The 12699-nt window shown below is 64.6% G+C and overlaps 1 protein-coding gene across 1 annotated transcript in view; it reads right to left on the minus strand.

The window, feature by feature from the left end:
* Positions 1 to 8830, minus strand: part of C1QTNF1 (C1q and TNF related 1) — a 29545-nt gene extending 20715 nt beyond the window's left edge. Inside the window, exon 1 of the mRNA XM_062216914.1 lies at positions 8455 to 8830. The gene's annotated coding sequence lies outside the window, so the exon portion shown is untranslated. The remainder of the gene's footprint in view (positions 1 to 8454) is intronic.
* Positions 8831 to 12699: the final 3869 nt, after the last annotated feature.

The raw sequence follows: 12699 nt of genomic DNA on the forward strand, positions 1-12699 counted from the left end.
GCGAGAGAGCAGAGGCGCTGACAGCCCGAGCCAGGCGCCGGCTCTGCAGGTGGCCTGGCCCACCGCCCACTTGCCCAGCACTGGCAGCCGTGCCGCCTTTTGGGGCAGACCCCTCCCAAGGCAGAGGGAGGAAAGAGCCCGGGGGGTTCTGTGGCGGGGGCCCCTCCGCGGACAGCAAGATGCCCCTGTCCATGGTCTGGGCCTGACCACCCTCCAGCTCCTCACAGGCAGCTCCTAGGAGGCGTGGCCTGTGGCGGAGCTGTGTTCCAGACCTGGAGGCTCCTCGGGCAAGAACAGTTCTGCTGGGCGCCCAGAGGGCTCCTCCTGCCTGGCCCAGCCCTCACGAGATCCACGGCGACACTGTGACAGCAAGGCTGTCCTCTGCATTCCTTCTTTGTGAGTGTGTTGGTGCACCTGCGGAGGGAGGGGGGCCGGCTGTGCGGGAGGTCAGGGCGAGCCGCCAGCCGCGATGCCGGCATCCCCATGTGAGCGCGGGTTTGAGTCCGGGCTGCTCTGCTTCCCATCCAGCTCCCTGCTAACGCACCTGGGAACGCAGCGGAAGACGGCCCAAGTGCTTGGTGCTTTGCCATCCATGTGGGAGACCCAGATGGAGTTCCAGGCTCCTGGCTTTGAACTGACCCAGCCGTGGCCATTGTGGCCGTCGGGAAGTGACCCGTGGATTGAAGATCTCCATCTATCTATCTATCCATCCATCCATCCATCTATCTTTCCAGTAGTTAAATAAATAAATATGTCTTTAAAAAAACAATAAACAAAACACCTCCTGGTACTGACCACCCCTTCGTCTGGCCTGGGCTCCAGCCCGCCTGCCTCCCGCTGTCCAGCCTTCCTGACCTCCCCCAAAGGCAGATCCCTGCCAGGGCCTCCGCAGCCTCCGTGCTCAGCGCCTCCCCTCCAATTCCTGCTTCCACCTGCACCCCCCAGGGCGACACCCGCTCCCTGCCCCTGGCCAGGCCTGCGCGCCCCCCATCTCCAGTGCTCACACCAGGCCATGTTAGAGAGCTAAAATCAGACAACATCAAACCTTCCGTCCCCAGCCCCGGGAGCCCGGTGTTGTGCCACGCTGGATAGCATGGATGACGCGATGCTGAAGGCCCTGCTGGCTGGCACTGGGCTGGCCCAAGCCTGCAACGCTCGCTGAGGGCCTCCTCTGGGCCCTGCCGGCAACCCGGCACCCTCTGCCCCTCCCTCGCACGCTGGCTGCTCTGCCTGCCCTTGGCTTGGAGCTTAGGGGAAGCACAGCGCCAGGCCGGAAGTCTGGGGGCCACCGAGACGCGGCTGTCCTGGCACCATCACCAACCCCCAAGGCCTCCTCTCCTTACCGCCTCTGTCTCAACATCTTTCCCAGCACTTCTGGGGTCTCCCCGCCTCCCGGCTGTCCTCCCCACAGCTTTTAGAACCGCAAATCAGGAGGCCAGCATGGAGGCACAGTGGGCTAAGATCCCAGGCAGGGGCCGGCACTGTGGCACAGCAGGTTCAAGCCACCACCTGCAGTGCCAGCATCCCACATGGGCACCTGTTCAAGTCCCAGCCACTCCACTTCCTGTCCAGCTCCCTGCTGTGGCCTGGGAAAGCAGCAGAAGATGGCCCAAGTCCTTGGGCCCCTGCACCCACGTGGGAGACCTGGAAGAAGCTCCTGGCTGCTGGCTTCAGATCAGTCCAGCCCTGGTCGTTGTGGCCATTTGGAGAGTGAACCAGTGGATGGACGATCTCTCTCCCTCTCTCTGTAACTCTGCCTCTCAATAGATAAATTAATTTAAAAGCACACAAGCTCTTAAAAGCAGGTGCAAATCAGGAGTCACCCTTGGCTTCAAGGTGTCCAAGACGATCAGAGCAGGACTTTGTCCGCGTTGCTCCCGGCCTCTGGCTGCGCTCTAGTTCCCCAAGCGCAGCCCCTCCCTTGAAGCCTACCCTGGAGGGGCCGCCCCTCCCTCTGGCCCCTGACCACGTGTCGTTCTGGCCAGCCTGGCACACTCCCTCCAGGGCTGTGCAGCCCTGGCGCCCACACCACGCCAAGCTCGTGTCCTTGCGAAGTCCCCGGGCTGCGTCTCCGTCCTCGCGCGCCTCCAGCATCTGGGGCTGAACTTCCGCTGAGGCCTGGACACCAACCTCATCCCTCAGGCGCCCGGTCTGGAGCCGCCATCCAAGGCAGACACAGCCTCAGGTCGCCCGATCTCCTCCTGCCACAGGGGCAGGGCCGGGAGCCGGGACAGCCCGCAGTGGCCCCCCCCAACGCTGAGTCCTGGTGAGGCCGTGGAGCCACCCGTTCCCCACAGGCTTCCCCGAGCTGCACCAGGAACTCCTGCTTCCGAAACACAGAGCCACTGCCTGCCACGCACCAGAGCACAGAGCTCACCATCCCACACCCACGGGGAGAGCCCCAGGGGCTGCTCAGGGCAAACGCAGCCACGGGGAGGGGGGATTGTGGTAGACCAGGAAGATGGCCTCTGTCTAAAGGGGAGGGAGGGGGAGGGAGGCAGGGATGGAGGGGGGAGGGAGGGGGAGGGAGGCAGGGAGGGAGGGGGGAGGTAGGGGAAGAGAGGGAGAGGAAGGGAGGGGAAGGGAGGGGGAGGGAAGGGGAGGAAGAAGGGAGAGGGGAGGGAGGGGGAGGGAGGCAGAGATGGAGGGAGGAAGGAGGGAGGGAGGAGGAAGGGAGGAAGGAATGAGGGAGGGGGGAAGAGGGAGGGGGAAGGAAGGCTGGATCCTGGGGGCTGGGGGCGGGGAATCCGCCCCACGCTGATTGGCGGCCTCTGGGGCAGTATGGAGATGCCCCTGAACCTGTGACCGTGGAGGGGCAGGTTGAAAGCACCACACACCGATACACAGACACCCCCCACACACACACACCTGCAGGCCACCACCCGGCACTGCCCGCGGGGACCTGTGGGTGATGAAACTGTGGGCGTGGGGCTGGCACCGTGTTGCACTAGGTTAATCCTCTGCGGCGCCAGCATCCCATAAGGGTGCTGGTTCTAGTCCCGGTTGCTCCTCTTCCAGTCCAGCTCTCTGCTGTGGCCCGGGAAGGCAGTGGAGGATGGCCCAAGTGCTTGGGCCCTGCACCCGCATGGGAGACCAGGAGGAGGCACCTGGCTCCTGGCTTCGGATCGGCGTAGCTCCGGCCATGGCGGCCATTTGGGGGGTGAACCAACGGAAGGAAGACCTTTCTCTCTCTCCCTCTCCTGTCTGTAACTCTGTCAAATAAATGTTTTAAAAAAGAAAACCACGGCGCGCAGAGCTCCCTGCACGGTCTCCTCCAGCTCCCGCCCCTGCTGCCACGTCGCATCTCCAAGCCATTGCACATTGTTTTCCACTTGGAAAGATGACAAATAAGCCCCACCCTGGGGACCAAAGGCGCGTTTGGGTTCTTCCCGGGAACTTGACGCAGTGCTTGGAGAAGCAGGAAGGGAGAGGGGAGCGGGCGGAGCCGTGCGAGGCACAAATCGGCCTCCCCGTTTGTCAACCAGTACTTGTTGGGTGAGTGCCACCAGCCAGGGCACGGGATGGGTCCTGGGGACCCAAGGACAGAAGATGTGGCCGCCCCCTGGGCAGCACAAGCCCTGGCGGATACGATTTTAAGGATGTGGCGAGGCGGTGTGGGGTTTGGCACAGCGGGTAAAGCTGCCGCTGACAGCACCAGCGTCCCGTGTCAGAGCCCAGTTCAAGTCCCAGCTGCTCCACTTCCCATCCAGCTCCTTGCTGATGCACCTGGGCGGGCAGCAGAGGACGGCCAGGAACATGGGCCCTGCACCCACATGGAGACCCAGATGGAGCTCCCGGCTCCCGGCTTCAGCCTGGCCCAGCTGTGGCCATTGTGGCCACTCCGGGGTTCAGGGGGGCTCCTGAAGCTGGGACCCCCATGAAGGCGCCCGTGGCTCTGTAAGAAGAGGCAGGAGTCCGGGTCATGGGGTGGGGGTGGGAATGGTTTAGGGATGACAGGGGTGTGGCCCCCTCTCCCCTTTGTCCCAGGAGCCCACTTGCCCTTCCCCTTTCCGCCGTGTGCTGTCCGGTCTCGGTCTCGTGCCGATCCCCCCCACCCCGCCCGGCTTCCAGGGCTGTGGGGCAAAGGTGACCCTTTCTCCTTACAGAGGACCCCGTCTCAGGAGTCTGCACGAGCCGCAGGAATGGACCCAGACCCCTGCCCTCGGCAGAGGAGGCCGAGCACCTGCTGCGTACGCGAGTCTGTGGCTGACAGTGCGCCCAGAGCTCCCCGGGCAGCAGGCCGGCACACACACCCCCCCCACCGCCGGGATTTCATTCCTATGGGCTCAGGCCCAGAGTCACCCCAGACAGACCCCCACGCTCGAAACACATGGGGCGCAGGCGGCGCGGCCCCCCAGAGAGACATCTGCAGGGCACACCATGCGGGGACACGGGGGATCCTCCCACCCCAACGCCCACGCTGGGCAGAGCCGACCTGGGCCCTGGGACACCAGCAGGAAGGAACGGAGCCAGGAGGCAGCGCTGACAGCGCCTGCGTGCCCGTCTCCCACTTCCTGCCCGTGTCTGGGGCCAGGCTGGGGTGGGCATGGAGCTCTGTCCTCACCCCCACCCGGGAGCCCTCAAGCCAGGGCCCACAGCTGGCCTTGCACCGTGCTCAAGGCCATGGATTTTGCCCTCACACACAGATCTTCAGGGGCAAGGGGGCTTCTCTGACAGCCAAGGCTCCGAGTCCCACCCCCCACCCCCCCACACACACATACCCCGCCTGGACCCTTCCCCTTCTCACCAGGCCTTGGGCTGTTCACGAGGAGAATGGAGCCAGTGCTTCCCAGCTCTGGGGACCAGCCCCGGAAACCTGCGGGACAGAGCCACAGGCCCCAGTCCGCCGCCTGGCCTGCACCAGCCTCAAACCAGCCGGGGTTGGCAGCTTCCTAGACCCCAGGGGCCAGGGCGACTGGTAGTCAGATGTCCCCCTGGGGCGCGGGCAGAGCCCAGGGTAAAGACTTGGGGGCGTTCCAGCAGCTGCGGCTTTAGCCACGGCCGGCCAGCAGAAACACTGGGCCCAGCGCTGGGCACCAAGAACTTGGCTTCCCTGCCCGGCCGTCTGCCCTCTCCCCGTGCTCACCTGGACTCCTGCCTCCCCGCCTGCCGTCTGCCACCGGCCTCTCTTCGTTTCAAGGAAAATTCCTGCAGGAGCCAGGAAGATGGCCAGACAGCGTCGAGGGCAACGTGGGCCGTCCACAGAGGGGCCTGCCCGTCAGTGCCAGCCCCGCCTGCAGCTGGAGGTGGGCAGACCGGGGCCCCCTGGGGGGCCTCCAGTGCCCCTGCGTGTGACCGTCACACTTGGATGCCAGGCCCAGTTTTGGAAACCAAACATGAGCAAGAAGGGACAGCCTGTGGGGGCGCCCACGCGCCAGCACCACTCAGCTGCGGCCTGCCTGCGCGACGACCCGGCTCACGCCAGACGGCCCTCCCCAGCGTGGCTGTGGGCTCAGGAGGAGGAAAGGAGGGAGTGGGTTGTCCACGGCGAAGTTCAGAGCTGGTGCTGCTGGGCCACGGGCACCCTGCCAGACCCTGCCAGGGCCTGGGAACCCAGGCTGGTGAGACAGGCGGGCTGTGGCCCCATGGTTCTTTCTTCCCCACACTGCGCGACTGGGTCAGGGGGATGGCAGGGTCCCGTCCAGGGGGCTGGCAGGGAAAGGTAACTACCCTTAGCCAAGGCCACAGCTAAGCCAGCAAGACCACGAGGCTGTCCCCTCCAGACACGTGGTCGTCCCTGGGGTCCTCAGAGCCGGGGGCAGGACGACGGCCGTGGGTAGTCAGGCAGAGTCGGCCTTGGGCAGGGGGACCGCAGCGGAACTGTCTCCTTCCTGCCCTTCTGGCCTCACACGGCCACTGCCACCGTGTCCCTGGAGCTGCAGCCACCACCACCACCCCGCCCCCACCCCCAGGAGCAGGGACCCCCGGGAGGACCACGCCCCGAGGACGAGACACACATGGGAAGCAGAGGGCGCCCTGCGGCAGGGCTGCATCTACGACATTCTTTCATCTTTGTTTTGATGGGTGAAGTTCAAGGCCAGAATATTTGGGTTATGACTCATGCTAATTACGGCCGGGGCAGGCACCAGGAAGAACAACAGAAAGCAGCATGTTCGAAGCCGGTTGTCCTGGGGGGGGGGGGGGGTGTGTGTGTGCCAGGACCGAGGAGGGAGCTGCCCGCGCTCTCCCTGGGGCAGCACCAGCTTCCTCGAGGCAGTGTTCTGGCTGCACGGCCCGGGCCAGCGCCTCCCGTGCAGGAGGAAGAGAGAGAGACGGCAAGGCGAGGGGCGGGGGTCCGACCCAGGGCATCCTCAGTCGGCAGCAGGGGAGGGAGAAGTTGGGGTCCTGGCTTCAGCTCGCAACGGCCCCAGCCTGGGTCGGAGCCACACAGGCAAAGCGTTGAGCTCTGGTCTTCCATCTCCCGGCTCTGGGACCTCGGGCAAGCTGTAAACCCTCTGAGTGTTCCGCAGTGGACGTGGCCTGGCTAGAGCAGTTGGGAATGGACACTGGCTCAGGGCCTGCCGCGGGAAACACACCCAGACCGGGGCTGCCGTTACTACTGCTCTTTTTTTTTTTTTTTTTGACAGGCAGAGTTAGACACAGAGAGAGAGAGAGACAGAGAGAAAGGTCTTCCTTCCATTGGTTCACCCCTCAAATGACCGCTACAATCCGAAGCCAGGAGCCAGGTGCTTCTCCTGGTCTCCCATGCGGGTGCAGGACCCAAGCACTTGGGCCATCCTCCACTGCCTTCCCGGGCCACAGCAGAGAGCTGGCCTGGAAGAGGAGCAACCGGGACAGAACCCGGGTGCCGGCGCCACAGGCGGAGGATTAGCCTAGTGAGCCGCGCCGCCGGCCGTTACTACTGCTCTTTTTTTTTTTAATTTTTTTTTTGACAGGCAGAGTGGACAGTGAGAGAGAGAGACAGACAGAAAGGTCTTCCTTTTGCCGTTGGTTCACCCTCCAATGGCCGCCGCAGTAGCGCGCTGCGGCCGGCGCACCGCGCTGTTCCGATGGCAGGAGCCAGGTGCTTCTCCTGGTCTCCCATGGGGTGCAGGGCCCAAGCACTTGGGCCATCCTCCACTGCACTCCCTGGCCACAGCAGAGAGCTGGCCTGGAAGAGGGGCAACTGGGACAGGATCGGTGCCCCGACCGGGACTAGAACCCGGTGTGCCGGCGCCGCAAGGCTGAGGATTAGCCTAGTGAGCCGCGCCGCCGGCCGTTACTACTGCTCTTGACACTGTCACCTCGGGTCACCTCTTAGCCGTCCCCGGTTCTAGGGGCCAGAGAGGGAGGAGGGGCCGCCCCTGCTTGCTCCCAACCTGCTGCCTCCCATCCCCCTGGATTTTTCTTTCCTGTCTGACTGGGGAACCTGCAGCTCGCTCCCTGTAGCACACGTAGCAGTCCCTGTGTACAAGCGTCCGTCCGTGCGTCTGTCTGCCCGGGTGGTGCACAAGGGGCCACACAGCCTGCGGGGGAGGTCGCCGTGGAGTGCATTTTCCCGAGCTATTAAAAGCAGAGGCTGGGCGGCCTCTACGGTGCAGGCGCTCCCTGGGGACCCCAGGAAGGCCAGTCTCAAGACATTGTCCCATTTTCAAAGCTCAGCTGGGAAAAGAGCCCAGCCCGCCCCGTGGCCTCCATCCCGAGAAAGTAGGTGAAGAGGAAGAGGGCACGCCGAGGGTCCTGGGGGGGCGTGCCCACCCTGCAGGGCTGGGGGCAGCCCAGGTGGGGCCAGCCGGGCTAACAGGCCAGACCGCACCTGTGCCGGCTCAGGTGCCTGCAGAGCTGGGCAGTGGGCAGGTGTGGACAGCACAGGGGCTCCAGGGTGGCTCAGTGACTCCAGCCCCAGGTCGGGGCCCCTGTGCGAGGCACAGGCAGCTTCGCTTCCTGGGAGGGTCCCTGGGGATGGATGTTGTTTTTTCCTGCCCAGGCTGGATTCTCTCCAGGAACACCAAGGCTGTTAGATCCAGGGGCCAAAGCCAGTGCTTCCTGCATGGTGCAGGGGCCCAAGGTGGCCACAGACAGCACCGGACAGAGCTGGCTCAGGAGCGACCTGGGATGAGGGGGGTCCCGACCAGGTGCGGAGGGGAGCGTGGGCACCGTTCGATTTTCCCTCCACACCCTCAGAAAAGCTGCAGGGCAGAGTGAAGATCCCACAGAATATTGGAGGGGGGCGTCGGCTACTCCTGACAGCGTCAGCCAGCGGAGAGCCCGCCTCTGCACAGCCTGAGGCCATGCAACTTGCCTACGGACAGGCCCGTAGCGAGAACGGGCGCAAGGGCTCTCCCAGGAGCTTCCGGTCTCTCTGCCCCTTTGCCACGGCGGCCGACCCGGCCCCTCCCACTCCGCCCACCGCCTGCTCCGTGAAGGTGTCTGCCGGCCAGGCAGAAGCCACGAAGACAGGAGCGGGCACGACGCTGGGTCCCTCCCGGTTCCGTCCAGCCGCCAGTCACCTACCTCGGTCCAGCTCCGCGGCCTCTCCCCGAGCTGCCCCCTAGAGCATCTCCCGGGGCTCAGCCTCCTCCTGGCCAGGGCAGGGGAAGCACAGACTTGTTCAAGGAGCAGGGACAAAAAAGAGAGGAAAAATCCCCCTGGAAGAGGGCGCCAAGACCGGGCGGGAGGCAGGCGGTGCCGGCCCGTCCTGCGCCTCTCTCTCCCCGGCCGCTCCAAGGTCTCTTTGGCCAAAAGCGGAAACGCGGTTTCTCGAAAGTAAAGGAAGAGCCGGAGAGAGCGGGAGGAACGCGCAAGAGCAACCCGGGCCAGATGTGAGCAGCCAGGGAGCTTGCAACCAGCAGCCTCCAAGGATTAACTCTGTGTGTGCCCGGCCGCCGCCACAGCCCTCCTCCTCCTCCTCCTCCTCCTCCTCCTCCTCCTCCTCCTCCTCCTCCAGGCGGGGCGGGGGGGGGGGGGTGCCGAGGGCCACTTCTGTGTGTCCCAAGGCCTGTCCAGATGTGGAGGTGGCTGGGAGCCTAGGGCAAGGATGCCTCACACAGGGTAGGGGGTTCTGGGAGGGCTGGGCACCAGGTTCCTTGGATGTAGGGGGCTGGGCTCCCAGGAGCTCTGGCAGCCGCAGTAGCCAGCCCCAGGGAGGTCAGCGGTCCAGCAGCGGCAGACTTGAGACATACCATCCACTTGGGCTCTGCATGGGACCAGGGACCGTGGCCGGGTCTGGGGGTGGGGCCCAGAAACCCCCTAGAAGAGGCTGCCAGGCGGTGCACATGGTGAGCCATCTGCTGCTTTGTTCCGAGTCTGGATCCAGAGGTTGGGAAGAAACCCTGGCCTGCGGAACAGTGCGGGTGCAGGAGCAGGCGGGGCTGGGGGCCTTGCAGGGCTCCAGCCGCCCTCGGTCCCTCCGGATGGAAACCTGGCATTCTGAACAGGTCCCCAAACCCTCTCCCTTCCCCGTCACCTCCCCCGGCTTCGCCAGAGTCCCCACCCCCACCCAGGCTCCTTCCCCAAACCCCGAGTCAGCCAGGCTTACTCTGGAATCCTCTACGGCAGCATGAGGACGGGTCTGGACCAGGAAACAGAAGCCTGCTCCGGGGGCCGGCGCTGCGGCACAGCGGATAAAGCCGCCAACTGCAGCGCTGGCATCCCTTACAGACGCTGGTTCGAGTCTCCCCACTTCTGATCCAGCTCTCTGCTATGGTCTGGGAAAGCAATAGAAGATGGCCCACGTCCTTGGGTCCCTGCACCCGCATGGGAGACCCAGATGGGGCTCCTGGCTCCTGCTTTTGGCCTGGCCCAGCCCCAGCTGCTGCAGCCATCCAGGGAGTGAATCAGCAGATGAAAGACCTCCCTCCCTCTCTCTCTCTCTCTCTGACTTTCCAACAAATAAATAAATCTGACCTCTCTCTGACCCCTGCTCCCACATCGCCCCCCACCTTTTCCTGGCTGAACATCACACCTGTGCTGCCTGCTTTGTCACCACTCCTCCGAGGGTCTCCCTCTCCCTCCCTCCCTCCCTCCCTCTCCCTCCCTCCTTCGCTCTCTCTCCCTCCCTCCCTCCCTCTCTCTCCCTCCCTCTCCCTCCCTCTCTCTTCCTCCCTCCCCTCCCTCTCTCCCTCCCTCCCTCTCTCCCTCTCTCTCCCTCCCTCCCTCCATCCATCCCTCCCTCTTTCCCCTCCCTCCCTCTCCCTCCCTTCCTCTCTCCTTCCCTCCCTCCCTCCCTCCCTCCCCCTCCCCCTCCCTCTCTCCCTCCATCCATCCCTCCCTCTCCCTCCCTCCCTCCCTCTCTCTCCATCCCTCCCTCCCTCTCTCTCTCCCTCCCTTCCTCTCTCCTTCCCTCCCTCCCTCCCTCCCTCCCCCTCCCTCCCTCCCTCTCTCTCTCCCTCCCTCCCTTCCTCTCTCCTTCCCTCCCTCCCTCTCCCTCCCTCCCTCTCTCTCTCCCTCCCTCCCTCCATCCATCCCTCCCTCTCTCCCTCTCTCCCTCCCTCCCTCCATCCATCCCTCCCTCTCTCCCTCTCTCCCTCCCTCCCTCCCTCCCCCTCCCTCCCTCTCTCCCTCTCTGGACAGGACAGGGGATGTGGAAACAAGGAAGCCAGCTGTGCGAGGCTCAGCACAACAAGGGGGCAGCACTTGGCACCTGTGTGCCCGCTGCCCGCTGTCTTCCCACAAGCCTGGGCTGCGGACCGAGTGGAGGGGGCGGGGTGGAAGCAGCAGAGAGGCAGAGACCCCCTGCAGGCCGGCCCCTCCTCGAGCAGGGAGAGCCCAGAGCGGCGGGAGGGGCCCACCAGCCTCGAGACTCTTGGCGGCGGCTCAGTCCTGGCTTCCTATTGACACAGGAAGTCCCACAGATAAACTCATCTTCATTCCTGTAACTCAAGGAAGTGCCCGTTAACCAGGGCGAAGGCCGGAGCAGCGTGGCGACCAGGATGCCGGGAAGCGGCCCAGTGAGGGGAAGTCTGATGCGGGGGGGGGGGGGGGGGGGGGCGCGGCCGTCCAGACTTCAAGAACTGGAGCGCCCTAGGTGCCACGGAGAGTCCCTCGCTGTCCTATGGGGGGGCAATGGAGCTGGGTACGAGCTCGCGGGGGAGGAAGACGGGTAGGGAGGAAGGCTGGTTCTTCCCCAGCAGGGCTGTGGCGGTGTTGGACTAGAGCCGGTGCTGGCCGTGAACTTGGAAGCTCAGCGCAGCCCAGGGCTGAGCCAACAACAGGAGCGGCCCCTCAGGGCTCCACATCTCGCCCTGACCCGCCGGTGGCCCCCGACCTCCCCAGGCCCAGGCTAAGCCAACAACAGGAGCGGCCCCTCAGGGCTCCACATCTCGCCCTGACCCGCCGGTGGCCCCCGACCTCCCCAGGCCCAGGCTGAGCCAACAACAGGAGCGGCCCCTCAGGGCTCCACATCTCGCCCTGACCCGCCCGGTGGCCCCCGACCTCCCCAGGCCCAAGGGTCCTTGTCCAGAAAGCAGAGAGGGGCCCAGGGTCTCCATGGGGCACGCACGGAGCCGGGTGTGCGTGGAAGAAGGTGAAAGCCACGCGGAGTCTCCCCCGGGGTCTCGGGCGGCTCCTCTTCCACAGACACCCGTGTCGCTGCCCCAAGTCGCACCTGTCAAGTGTGTTTGTGCCAAATTTAGGGAGAAATTAAATTTTCAGAGCATTTTTTTTGAAAAAGGCTTATTTTATTTGAAATGCAGAGTGACAGAGAGAGAGGAAGAGACAGGAAAAAGATTTTCCATCTGCTGGTTCATGCGCTCCCCCTCAGAGGGCCACCGTGGTTGGGCCTGGGCCAGGCTGAAGCCAGGAGCCAGGAACTCCATCCAGGAGCAGGTGGCAGGGATCCAAGCACTTGGGCCATCTCTGCTGCCTTCCCAGGGTGCACAGCAGCAGGGAGCTGGATAGGAAGTGGAGCAGCCAGGGGACTCGCACTGGCACTCCAACAGGGGCGCTGGTGTCGCAGGCGGCAGCTTTACCCACTGCACCGCAGCCCAGCCCCAGAACCTTCGGTATCGGCAAGGCTTCGGATAAGTGATTGTGAGCCTGCAGCTCTCACCAAAGTGCTAGAATGTTCTGTCTTTCCTAAGGTTGTCAGTGCAGTCTTCCTCCCTGCTGGAGGATGAAGCCCCCACCCTCCCCACCCTGGGAGATCAGAGACAGCAGGCAGGGGTGGAGACAGGGATCGCCCACGTATCTCCGGAGCGAGGGGTCCCCAAGACATCGGAGCGGGACGGAGGCCCGGGGAACTCCACAGACAGGACCTGAGGCCCGAGTCCATCCCGGGGGCGCCAGCAGGGCCAGTGCACCCAGACGGCAAAGACACCCAAGGCTCCCAACCAACGGGCACAGGTCCTGGGTCCAGAAAATCACCGTGGCAGCCGCCCGGAGCCCCAAGCTTTTGCCTTCAGCTTCTCCTTCAACACTGTGCGTGGTGGGGGAGGACAGAAGCTTGGCAGGCCGGCCACCACCGCTTCCATCTGCCTCAGGCCGTGAGCACCCCCAAGACCCCCGGGAGGCTCCCGCCGGTGCTGGCCCGAGACTCAGGGCCAACACCAACAAGCCGAGCCCCGAGTGAAACAGCAGGGCCTGGGGGAGGCCGCTGGGTCAGGGGGCAAACCAGACTGACCCCTGCCCCACCAGGTTTCTCTCTTGGGTTCCCACATTAGCTATAAGCCAAGCCCATTCTGGAATTTCTGAGCGTGACCAGGCCAAAGCCCCTAAAGCCTTCCAGAACATTCTCCCATGAGCCCCTACTCCCAGGCAAGG

This window comes from Lepus europaeus, chromosome 18 (assembly GCF_033115175.1).
Source record: "Lepus europaeus isolate LE1 chromosome 18, mLepTim1.pri, whole genome shotgun sequence".
Taxonomy (NCBI): Eukaryota; Metazoa; Chordata; class Mammalia; order Lagomorpha; family Leporidae; genus Lepus; species Lepus europaeus.